Consider the following 12164-nt stretch of genomic DNA (forward strand, 5'->3'; position numbering starts at 1 on the left):
AGCAAACACAAATGCCTCCAATTCACTTGGGCGACTCATCCTCGCTGCAGTAGTAATGCACAGACAATAGGATAAGTAAGATTTTACATTACTCATTACTGAAAAATTGGGTTGTGTTAGTATGTTACTTATTGGCATCACTGTTGACAACCTGCCTATCATTAATTAGACAGTGGCCCATCTCTTTTTCTTTGGACACTCAGCAGGAAGGAGCTGGAGCAAGCACGTATAGGTGAAATGTGATGGAAATAATCAATGGTACTATATCAAGTGACTTTATGTGCTGGGCCTGTTTGGTTTGATTTAACTGTGCATAATTCCTTCAGGGAATAGAGTAAATACAAGAGGGAATTAATGAGAGTGTAAACCAAGTTGAGTTGTGATCCAGATGAATGACACAACGGAGGGCAGCCAAGAGAAAGTAATGTATGAAGGTTCTCATCTGGGCTGACTGCATGCTCTGCTGAACATCATCAGTGCAGAATTGCACCTCAAACTGATTCAACACACACACAAAAACCATTTTCAGGACCTCTTTTCACCTGCCCCAATGTACCTGCAAAATGTGTCATTACTGCAGAACACAGAAAAACTCTACTGGTAGATGAGCTGCCAAGCAACATTCTTGGGCTGGGAATGAAGTTCTGAAGCGGAAGAAATATCTTTTCATATACCTCTCCCTCAGACCTGATCAAAACCAAAATCGGTCATCTCAGTCCATATATGTACAATACAGCACATGCTGCTAAACCAATTTTTCCGATGAAGTCAGGGGGAGAGCTCATGTCTTTAACAAGGCACGACATTGAAAAAGAGTAATAGCAACCTTGTGTTTTCTCCTCGTGAATCTCAAGACTGATTCAGTACAATTCCATTAGCCCTCCACCTCTTCCTCCTCCAACTGAGATCTCCGTCTGTCATTCATCACGAGCTGCAGAGCCACAATGAAAATTAATATTCCCCACCACACATTCAGTCCCCTCCCTCACCCACTGTTCCCCGCTCAACCCCTTATTTTCTTTATATGATTAAACTCTAATTCCAGAGGTTTCATCTCTACCTGGATAACACATGTGAAAGTGTCTCTTATACTTCTGGCCCTTCTTAGTTCTGCAGCTACGGAAGGAAGAACTGATTTAAAAAAAAAAGGCTCTGGCTTATTTCAGTAGCACAACAACCTATGCCAATAGGTTTTAATTCAATTGGCCACTCCACAGTATTGCCTGACAGTAGGAGCGATATTAAAACCTGTGTGTTGGATTACTTGTTCAAAACAACATGCAGCATTGTTAAGGACAATACGTCTTGTAGAGGATATGTAATAATTTAACCTGTTTACTTCTTCTCTACTTCTCATTGCTATTCTTCTGATACATGGAATGGACTGCAAGCAATTTTTTTTTTGTAGCTCTTAGAATGCCCCACAGGTCTGTACTCAGCTGATTTTCCAGACAATTGACCCTGTTGAGTCAGTGGTGGTGGCCTTGGTAACAAATCTCTCTGGCTGCTTGGTCAACCTCAGCAGATTAGAGCACAAGTAGAAAAGTGAAAGTGAGTGTAACAACAAGATAGGATTCATTAAGGTGGCATACACAAAGTGATCCTAAACATGTCCATGTGACATGTTGAACTGAAGAATCAATTAAATGGTCTTGTTGGTGGCGAAAACTGAAGATACATTTGTAACTTCGTCCAAAATCCAACCAAAATAAACTAAATGCTTTCAGACCTGTGTCAGCAAAATTTCATGGAAATCTGTATTTTGTTTGTAATCGTAGCAAACCACAATTAAAAATACCTTCAAGGGAACGACCAAATCATAATATTTGAAAATGCTCAAAGTAAGACAACCACTGTAAGACATATTGTAAAATTAAGATATCTAGCAGTCAATCAAAAATGAACATGTTTACTTACCATTGTAAAAGGTAGCATTTCTGATTACTCGGATCTCATTGTGCAAATGGTCATTACTGCTAAATGCTTTCCATGTTTTGTTCAATGTGTTTAAAAATAGATCTGTATACACATCTATGTGTTTATTAGGTCTGACAACAACAAACTGAATTCTTGGACACGGACACCACTGTAGACCTAGCTGACTCCCCTGTGAGTCACTGATTAGCTATAAAACACAGACACAGTAATTAACACATCGAATGTATGTGAGGGTGAGGGAGGACATCATCCCAGAGTGGCCATGCGTCCAAACCTCTCAAATGAGGAGAGCTTTTGTCTGTCAAGGACAAGAAAGCAGTGCTGTCACCTGGTAACTTGGAAGTGGATGTGGTCCAAACAGTCCCTAGGCACACTGTCATGCTAGGTAATCCAAAGTTTGGCAACCTGCAGAGGCACCAGGTGGACTTGTCAGCAGATGGAAGAAGACGACAGACTGGATGGTAGAATATCGAATGCTGGGCCAGGCTTGGGGACTGATGGATGACACAGGACAGCAAGAAAAAGGCTAGCTCAAGTTTTGTGTATTTTTGTGTTCAGTATCTAACCTAAAGAAACATTCAATTCAAAATCTCTTTGCTGTGTGTTGACTTGCAAAGTGCAGGACAGGGCTATCTCCAATGAGGGAGAATCAATCCTTCAATTTCAGGGAATGTCCACTATTGGAGCTGGTGAGCACTACAGAAAACAAGATATAATCTACATGTAGAACAACTCAATTCAATTTCTAGAGCACTTTAACTATGACCACAGCTTTAACAAATTGCTTTGCATAAAACAAACACGATAATTATAATGATTATACACTAAATACTTTTACATATGCAAATAAACTATTATTTTCAAATTAAAATATACGAGAGTGTCCTTTACAATAACGTTTAGAAAATGGTTGGTAGTTCTTCCTTGTTGCACAGTCCACATGTGTGAAGTCATAAGAAGATGAGAAAGTCCCTCGTATGAAGACGCCAGAATCATACATGCCCGTGACTGGGATGCTAAAATTGTAAGCTGAGTAAACAAACAACAGTAGTTTTGTAACAGTTCTTTTTCTGTTGGCAAATAAAACACATAGGTCTACATAAGACATGTTAAAATTCTCCTGCAGCATGTAGTCCTCTATCTCACTCCACTTTACTTTATTGCCGGCTCTTGTCTCTCTACACATCTCCTCCATGCATTCTTTGCTGAACAGACGTGTAGCATCGTAAACAAATGGCAAAAGTCCATCCGCGCCAATATTCTCTGCTCAATAATAGCCCACAAACCAGACCAATAGTGGGCAAACGGCCCAACACGATGCAAACAGACAGCATAAAATAAGAACAAAAGCAATAGAGCTGGAGTAAACTTGCTGAAAAACGTCCAAAATGGTTTAACATGATGCAAAATGAACAATAAATGGCATTAAATAAATAAATAAATGCTCGCCAAGCACTTTTTTGAAGTGTTCCGACCCTACCAAACTTTAAATTGAAACGAGCAGTCATTAGCATAATGTTAAGAAATATACGATGGAATCACATGAAAACACAATAAAGGCAGATGACTTTGGTGCAACATGGCAAAATTCAACAAATAACTTATGAGAAGCATAGACTATACGAGAAAAGTATTTGGACACATGGGCTTGGAGTGGGGAATTCTCTGTCCATTCTTCCAGAAGAACATTTGTAAGGTCAGAGATATGACTCAGTCAATACAAAAGCTGCATGCCAAGATCTGCTGCAATAATCTCCAATTTATGAAAGTAACAAAAGTTGAAACAATAGAGTGCGGCAGTGGGTGTCAGTAGTGTTTGAGCGGGTATAAATGAATGCGTGGGTTGGCATTGAAACAGCACCACAAGGCTTGGTAAGCTGAGAGAGAGTGGGCACCGAACTGGCAGGTCTGTGCCACTGGTCTGGTGTTCTCAGTTAATTCTCTCGACAGGCTCATCCAAGGAGCAACATCGCGCCATTATCTGAATCGTTCCTCTTCTTTCAGAAGAGCAAAAGGAGAACTGAGATAAACACGCAAACCCCCAACAACCAGGAGAGATTAAAAAAAGGCAGCAAATACAAATCATTTACTGATGAAAAAGTGTTTTCCCACCATTTTCCTCCTGTGAAAATAACTAATTGATCTGTCGACTGTGTGATTGCCTCTCACCTTGCTGACTGACTGTCACTCAATCTTTGCGAGGACTCAAATGAAGAGTGAATCCATCTCTTTCTGAAGAATGCAGAGTGTGAGATTTTTGTGTGGACACGCATTGTTCTTGACACTCCCCCATCACACTTCAACTTCAGACCCTCTGTTTTTGGACATAGGCAGTCAAAAGAGACAGCTAGAGCACTTTGACAAATGGCGGCAGCATTTTTTGTGATGGGGGACGTCAAGGGCCTAGTAGTGAGTTTTTCAAGATGATTTGTACTCGAAGGTCATTAGTTTACAGCTTGGCTCCAGACACGCAGCAAAATTAAGTGATTTCCTTCTTCCATGACAAAGGCCTCATCAAAAATGAATTGAAATTGGTTGAATAATTTACTAAAAAAATAATAATAATTGAAATGATGAATGGAATAATTCTGATTAAAACTTACATACATGCAGAATTAATGAAAAGAAAGATTAGATATTGCTTGTTTTTGACTTTGGGTTTCACCTGTGAAAATTGAATTTGCTCTAAGGCAAAGATGAAGACTGGAGAGCTGACTATGGGTGAAAAGCAAAGCTGTTGGAAGCTGAGAGAAGAAGGAAAACTGATCAGTGCTATTGTACAAACATCGGGCATAGCCAACACAACAATTTGTAATGTCATGAAAAAGAAAGAAGTGGGTATCAACAGCAGTTTGATGAGAGGAACATTATGAGAACTGTGAAGAAACCCCTAAAAACATCAGTCAGTGCCATCGCTGCCAACCTCTACAGGGCAGGAGTAGCATGTCATCGTCATCGTAGATGTAAATACTTTTGTCTCTAAATCTTTTTTTCTCATATTCATCTTGAATTCAGTATACAACAAAAACAAAGGACCTTGCCGTTTCAATGCTTTTGGAGGGGACTGTAGAATCATTATTATTGGTTATCGTATATATAGGCTCATTTCCACACATTTTTCAAATAACTTTTGATTTGATTGAAAAGCAAAAGGTCTACTGAAGTCAAATAAACTAAAGTTGTATGTTGTTGAGTCGAGCCTGAGGAGTGAGAGGAACAAAAGAGAACAGAGAGGGCAAAAACAACTGAGAGTGAGTCACGGAGCAGAGACAAGAGGCTGCGTATTTTCAAGCTCTGGCTGCATGTACATTTCAGACAATCAGTGTCAGTCTGTCCGCTGCATTGAAAACTTGGTCAGATTGGAAGTCTGAAGACGTCGGGTTTTACAGAATCTCAGCTATTGTAATCTTCATGCTCGAGTGTCCGTGGGAGCAGAATGACTCCAGGTGACGAGCTGTCAGATGTTCCTCCCGTCAAGATGACTGTAGGGTCAGAGGTGAAAGAGAGCCGATCGTGGCAACTGTGCCTCAGCGTGGTTCGAAGCTGTGCTGGAGGGTGGACGGCAGGATGACTGACCGCAGTTTTGTTTTTTCTACAGCTTCCCACTGCGATCATGCTGTCTTGTTTAGTCAGAAGAAGCCTCAGAGGATACATTTCATTAAGTCCTCCAGCCGAATGTGGAGCCCTTAAGATGAGGGTAGAGGATGTGAACGGTTTGATTCTTTCTCTTTGTCATATTATCTTGCGTCGCAAGTGCTATTCTGCCTGACTGCATTGCTGTTTAAAATCAAACCAGTGACACTGCTATAATTGAGGGCATTTACGTCTGAACACGAAAGAGTATAGATGCAATTAATCAAAATTAAATGGCAAACCTCTCACATGAGTGATCGCTCAATTTTGCCTCACTTCTCAAGGAAAGTGATCCATGATACGACATTGAAATACTTTTGTGAGCAGATTAACAAGCCGTCTAATGATTTTTTAGAAATAACAAAACAAGAACTGAGTTTAAACCAGCATTCACTCCTCGCATCTGGTACTGTATCTGACAACAACGCAAAGGGGGGGGGGGGGGGGGGGGGAACTGCAATTCGGAGAGATGGGCTTGAATTCCCATGAAACAGGAAGGAAGGAAGAAAGAAAAAAAGATAATGAATGTAAAACACAAAGCCTCTCAATGGCAATTACCACGCATTGCCTGGTGCAGCTGACAGTTTGAGAAAAGCGCTCTTTGCACATTTTATTCCAACCAACAAAAGAGAGAGTGAGGCAGAAGCACTGAAGTGTACAAAGCTCAACTGCCAAGCCAGCTCACTAACTGTTGCCTATTTATGTGAAAAAGAAGGACTGGAACATGCCTGTGACCTTGTTGACCTCCATAAAATCTTCTCGGATGGCATGTTGTGACAGACCGTAGATGGAAAGCTGGCTGAAAGAAAAAGTCAGAAATCCATCCATCAATTCCTCAACTTTTAGATAGCGTTTGTCCTCAATAAGGTCATCTCATTAGGGGCTCAGCTGATTTGGGCGAGAACGAAAGAAAATGAGACAAGTTTAGTTTATTTCTCATTACATTCCTCTCACAATATAACCACTACTCTGAATTAAATATAAAATACAAAACAGTGCCTGCTGCTGGATCAGGTGATTCAGTCCATTCCAGTCACTTTTGTTTATTTTTCAAATTCATGACATAGGTAGGCCTATATGGTTTACTGGTGAATAAAATGAACAGGGAGAGTAGCCTATTCATCAAAATAATTAGTATGAAGGATTAAAATAATAACTCAATCACATGACGTACCTTCACAGTCACAAGTCACCTACTGAGTGCACCAAATTCCGTGCAGTCAATGAAGGCAAAGTGGGGCGTCTACACGAATAATATATGACCAGGCGTGTGTCTTGACCGAACCATTGAGAATGACTCACCAATTCCCTGGGGTTCCATCGAGCGCAGGTTAAGAATTTAAAAAACACTGCTTTAGATTTTCTGACCAACCTTGCGTTCTTGTTCATGTTTCTCAGGAAGCTGAGAAGCACTCTGCTGCTGTCCTTCATCCACACTTCACAACAACCAGTTCCATCATCTCTTATGGTGCGTCACGCCGTGCTGCTCAGGAATCACAGGAAACTGTGGGAATCAGAGGGGAGGCATGGTGTGGGCTTTGGTTCTGCTGCTACTACTAATGAGCTGTAATCTGGAGCAGCAGGAGGGAGCTCAAGAAGTGGGTTTCGTTTGTTGCTAAAAGAGGGGGAGGAATCCAAGCTCAGGTGCTCATTTCCTGAGACCGAAGGACATAAAAGGAGGCGGCGTTAGAGACAATCTAGGTAGGGATTATGAGCTTCTAGGGATGTTTGTAGCTAGGTAGCAGCGTTGGGCATATCGGTGGAAAAAGGAGCCTATTCCTCACAGTCACTGCTGTTTTCTTGGCCAAATCACAAACATACCTGGTCACCCAACATGATTGTCGCCTAACTCTTTCAAATAGGAAACTTTGGAAGCTGATAAAGTCTGGGGGAAAAAAAAGAGGCTTGTCAAGAAATGTTCCTCATTTTTCATCCACAGCCTTGAAATATGACACCACCACCTGTGTGAGGGGTAAGAAGAAACATGAGTAATATGTTTCACTGACAGCCTTGACTGTTCTGGAAAGAAAAAGGCTCACGCCATCTGCAGTAGCATGAAAAGGCAGAAGGAATGAATTTATTTCAATTCAGACCTGCCTGAGAGCAAATAAAAGTTGTGTCAAAGCAGAAGCAAAGCAAAACAAAGTGCTTGAAAGAAGAGAGATACAAAGATGAAACCTGTAAGAAAAATGAAGAAAGGGGGAAATGGAGAGAGAGAGAGCAATCTTTTTCACCTCAGGCTAGAGTGCTAAAAGCTATGTGTTCCCCTGGTGACAAAAAAAAAATACAGTAGGTTTCTCAGGAGTACAACCCTTGCCTGTTTTTTTCCGCCCTGCATTTTACCTTTCTTCTCTATACTCTTCCTGTCCACAACTCATTTGCAGGCATCTGCTCAGCAGTAATTTCATTTGTGTAGAGTGCAAATACTCGGCATCTCTCCCTCTCCATTGTGCTCCAGAAACGCAGGAAAGAAGCCAGACTCAGTCGGCAGCAACAGCCAGCATTAGCCCCAAACAGTATCAGTTGGGCTTTATTACATGTCAGCATCTCTTCCTTTCATTTTTTGTCAGGCGAGGAGATTATGCCCCAGGCCAGAAAGATATGCAGCAGCAGCAGGGGTGGGAGGGAGTGGCGGTGGTGGTGAAACAGAGGATGAGGAAGCCAATGATAGGAGACAGAGAGGAAAAAGAGAGTAGGGGCAGCTGGGGATCTCTTATATAGCTCAAACCACAGGTGTTTCTTTAATACCTTGCTTTGTTGGAAATGATGAGGAAATGAGGAGTACTTCCTTCTTTCTTTTCCTGCGGCCCGAGAGCTCCAAAATGTTTTCCCTGATTCTTTCATTTCCCTCTCTTTTCCAGTTTGCAATATATGGGGTGCTAACCTCCCTATCTCACATCTCACAAAATTCCAGATTAATCATAGACTTCTTCTGTATGGCTTTCCTTTGCCTTTTTCCGGCATCCCCGCAAAAAGGACCAAATTCAACAGAAAGTGTTAAGAGAATACAATATCTTTAGTAAATTCAAAGAAGGGAAGACTGTCATCATCAGCCAGGTTGAAGGCTTTGTTGGTTTTTACGTTTTTACATGTGTGAGGAGTTTGAGTGTTATAGTATTTGAACACATTTCTTCCAGATGCATTTATTTTTATTGTTTAAATACTTCATTGTACTGTAAATGTAAAAAGCATAAATAGAAATTAAAGTAGGAATTTTCTGTTTTTGGAGCATGGGAACGGATTAATTGCATTTACATTATTTCCTATGGGAAAAAATGCTTCGGAGGTTGAACAATTCGGACATTGAACACTTCGCAGGAACGAATTATGTTCAAATGCCGATGTACCACTGTACTTTTAGGTATTTTAAATTATTTGTCCTATTAAAGAACATACTTTTTTGTTTTATTTGCAAATTAAACTTTCTTGTCCGGTTCTTAAACATGCCATAATGTAATGTCCTTAACTGAAACATACTTAGACAGTTGTTCAGTTGCAATGCAGTAATAATCTTCATATTCTTAGTCCCTGTCGCTCTTCTGCACTCAAAGAAACGTCAGCCACCGAAGTTCATCTGTTCTAGACACATCATAAAATACTTACATGATGTGCTACACTACCTAGCTCAACTAATAGTTGGAAAAGCTCAAACAAAGCATAATATGACTTTTAGTGTAAAATATCATTGACTGTAAAATATATATATATTTGATACCACCAGTGCCACCGCTGCCACTGGTGGGCTGGCGCATGCGCTATAAAGGGATTGCGCAAGGGACCTATGAGAACCAAAATAAATAAATAAAGGATTGATACTAGCTCTTTGGTAGCGATACAACACGGATACTTACTTTAGTATTGATTCTATCGATACTTGGATCAATCTGCACAGCCCGAATCCTCACGGATCAAGATCATTTTGACCATCATAACTTTAATATACAGTTGGGAACCATTGATACGACCAGTTAGCCAGTCGTACAGTGGAAAGATGTGTCAATAGCAGACTCCTAAATATAACGCTAACGAATCCTCCAGTAATCCTTGGAGGAATCAAATGTAGCATTTTGGATTGGCTACCTTGAACTGGCTGCCTAAGGCGTTACAGTTTTCAGCCCACAAAATAAATCTGACACATTCTCCACAATGTACAGTATGTCTGACAGAATCGGTTTAAAATGAACGGCCAAATGGAATGAAAATGCTTTATATAAACACAACAATCTGAATGAAAAGGCTGAATCTGAATGAAATTTAATTGGGAATCATAGGGGTGGTATATTCCTTTTGTCAATCTCTGACGTAATCGTTTCTGCACATTAAAATGGCCGTGTCTTGCCGAGAGCTGATTTGCGAGGGGAGAACTAGTTTTAAAGTACTTGGAACTTGTTTTTATCAAGATGTCGCTTCAATAAAAGTGTTAAAACTATCACAACTACTGTGCTAAATGATGAGTACAGTCCATCTTGATAAATCACGTGGTCCATGTCTGCGCGTCTCACGGCTGTCGCGGGGCTGATCTGATTAAAGGAGCGCAGCATGCAAACAGCAGATCGGAATAGATCACGTCACATGTAAACAGATGACCACGCATCTTCATTTGGAATGATTTCAATCGGAATAACAAAAAAGTCTCCATGTAAACCCGGCTATTGACAACAGCACAAGCACCGTTGCCACCGCCAATGTGATCCACATGGAATGGTTGTCAGGGCACATGGAAAATGAAAATGTCAAGTCTGGAGAATTTTGGGATTTTACAAAAAAAAAAAAAAAAATGGGTCAATGCTGGTATTGAGTTACAACTATAGCAGTAATAAAATGTCTAGCCACATTTTCCTCCGACATAACAGTATTTAGAAACAATAAACCATTGTTGAGTACGGGAATACCATTTTTTTCTGTTCCATCATGACTTTGCCCCATTACACAATGCAAGGCTCATACAGGTATTCATGGATGACTTTGATGTAGACAAACGAAAAAATCCTGACCTCAACTCCATTAAAAGCCGTTGGATGAACTAAAATTTGGCGAGGCCTTGCTAATCCAAAATCAGTGACATCTGACCTCACAAATGTTATTGGAGATTATTGGACAAAAATTCCCATTCCACACTCCAAAATCTTGTCAAAGGTCTCCTCCGTGAGAGAGCAGAGGCTATAATACCGGTAGATTTCTTCTGCTAAATCTTTTTTGTCCCAAATTTGTAAGAGCTGTCTTCTGTTGACCATGCTCATACTGGACCACACATATGGTGGGAGAAAGCTAGGCTGCCCTATTTGCAATCGACAGCTGGTTTTGTGCGACTTGATCAATGATTACTATGTTCATGTTCATCTGCTACCAGCTGACATCATTTTCTTTCTCATCTCACTTGGTGATAAATATAGGTATTACCGAAGTTGCATTAGCCCAATATTGAGTTCCTTTTTTTTTTTTCATTTAACTGGGAGACATACAGCTATTGATCGTATGATGAAACATAGCTGTGCCATCTGCCATGCACTGCAATTATAACCATGCAGTGGTTCGTTTTATTGTAGAGATTTCTGCTCCTCACGTCGTAATACAAGACATTTTCTCTATACTGTACTAGAGATGCAAAAGTGGTGCCTCGAGATATTAGCAGTGATTTGGTATTTTTTTCCCCCTTTAGCATGTAAGCAAAATTGAGAAAATCCAGTGCCATCACAAATGCTCTAGCAACAAATCTAGACAGATGATTTAACAATACTCACAGGCATATATTCTTAATCCTCTGTGAAGAACGGCTAATATTACAGGAGCTTACTAAGCAATTGTGACTGTCTCATGTAAATTTGTATGCCTGTATTATTCAGACCACTATAAAAAAGAGCAGCACAATGTCCATTAAATTGAAGAAACAACAAAAAAAGTCTGTTAAATTCTTTACATTTGGTTTAAACTTTAAAGTACAATATTATACAGTGCTACATTTCTTATTGAAAATATAATTTTTGTCAATTAGGCTGAATGGAATAATGGCATTCCTTTTAAATGTATATTTTGAGATGTGTGTTTTGAGTTAAGAGCAGGGTCAACAAATTAAACTTGTACCTCAAGGCTGAACTTTATAAAGATAGGAAAGTGTTTCATTTTAAACCCATACACCATGTTCCATGTGTGCAGTTCTGAATAAACCAAAAAGCATCTTTAAAATGTACATGGATGCTATATTTTGGTAGCAATTGAAGCAGCCCATAGAGCTGTTTTGAAGTTGTTCTTGATTTCAAGGATATCAGAAGATTGACCTATAATTGGTATACTGTACCACACTAAACCTTTGTCAAATCACAGTTACAAGCATGCCCGAAGGGTCCAAATAAGTTCTGCCAGCTCTTTCCCAGATGGATCTTTAAATCAAAGTCTAAACATGACATCGTTTGTTGACCAGTCGTCTGAAGCCTGAATGCTAGAACATTTTATGGGAACAGGCTGGGTTTTTACAGCGTGAGCAGCCAGAAACACCTGCGCCACTGGTGACCCAACATATGCGTCTGTCAAATCTGCTTCACAGGTGGCGGCAGAATGCATTCATACACTATGTAGACGTGTGCACGTGTGCGTGA

This window comes from Vanacampus margaritifer, chromosome 4 (genome assembly GCF_051991255.1).
Source record: "Vanacampus margaritifer isolate UIUO_Vmar chromosome 4, RoL_Vmar_1.0, whole genome shotgun sequence".
NCBI classification, from domain to species: domain Eukaryota; kingdom Metazoa; phylum Chordata; class Actinopteri; order Syngnathiformes; family Syngnathidae; genus Vanacampus; species Vanacampus margaritifer.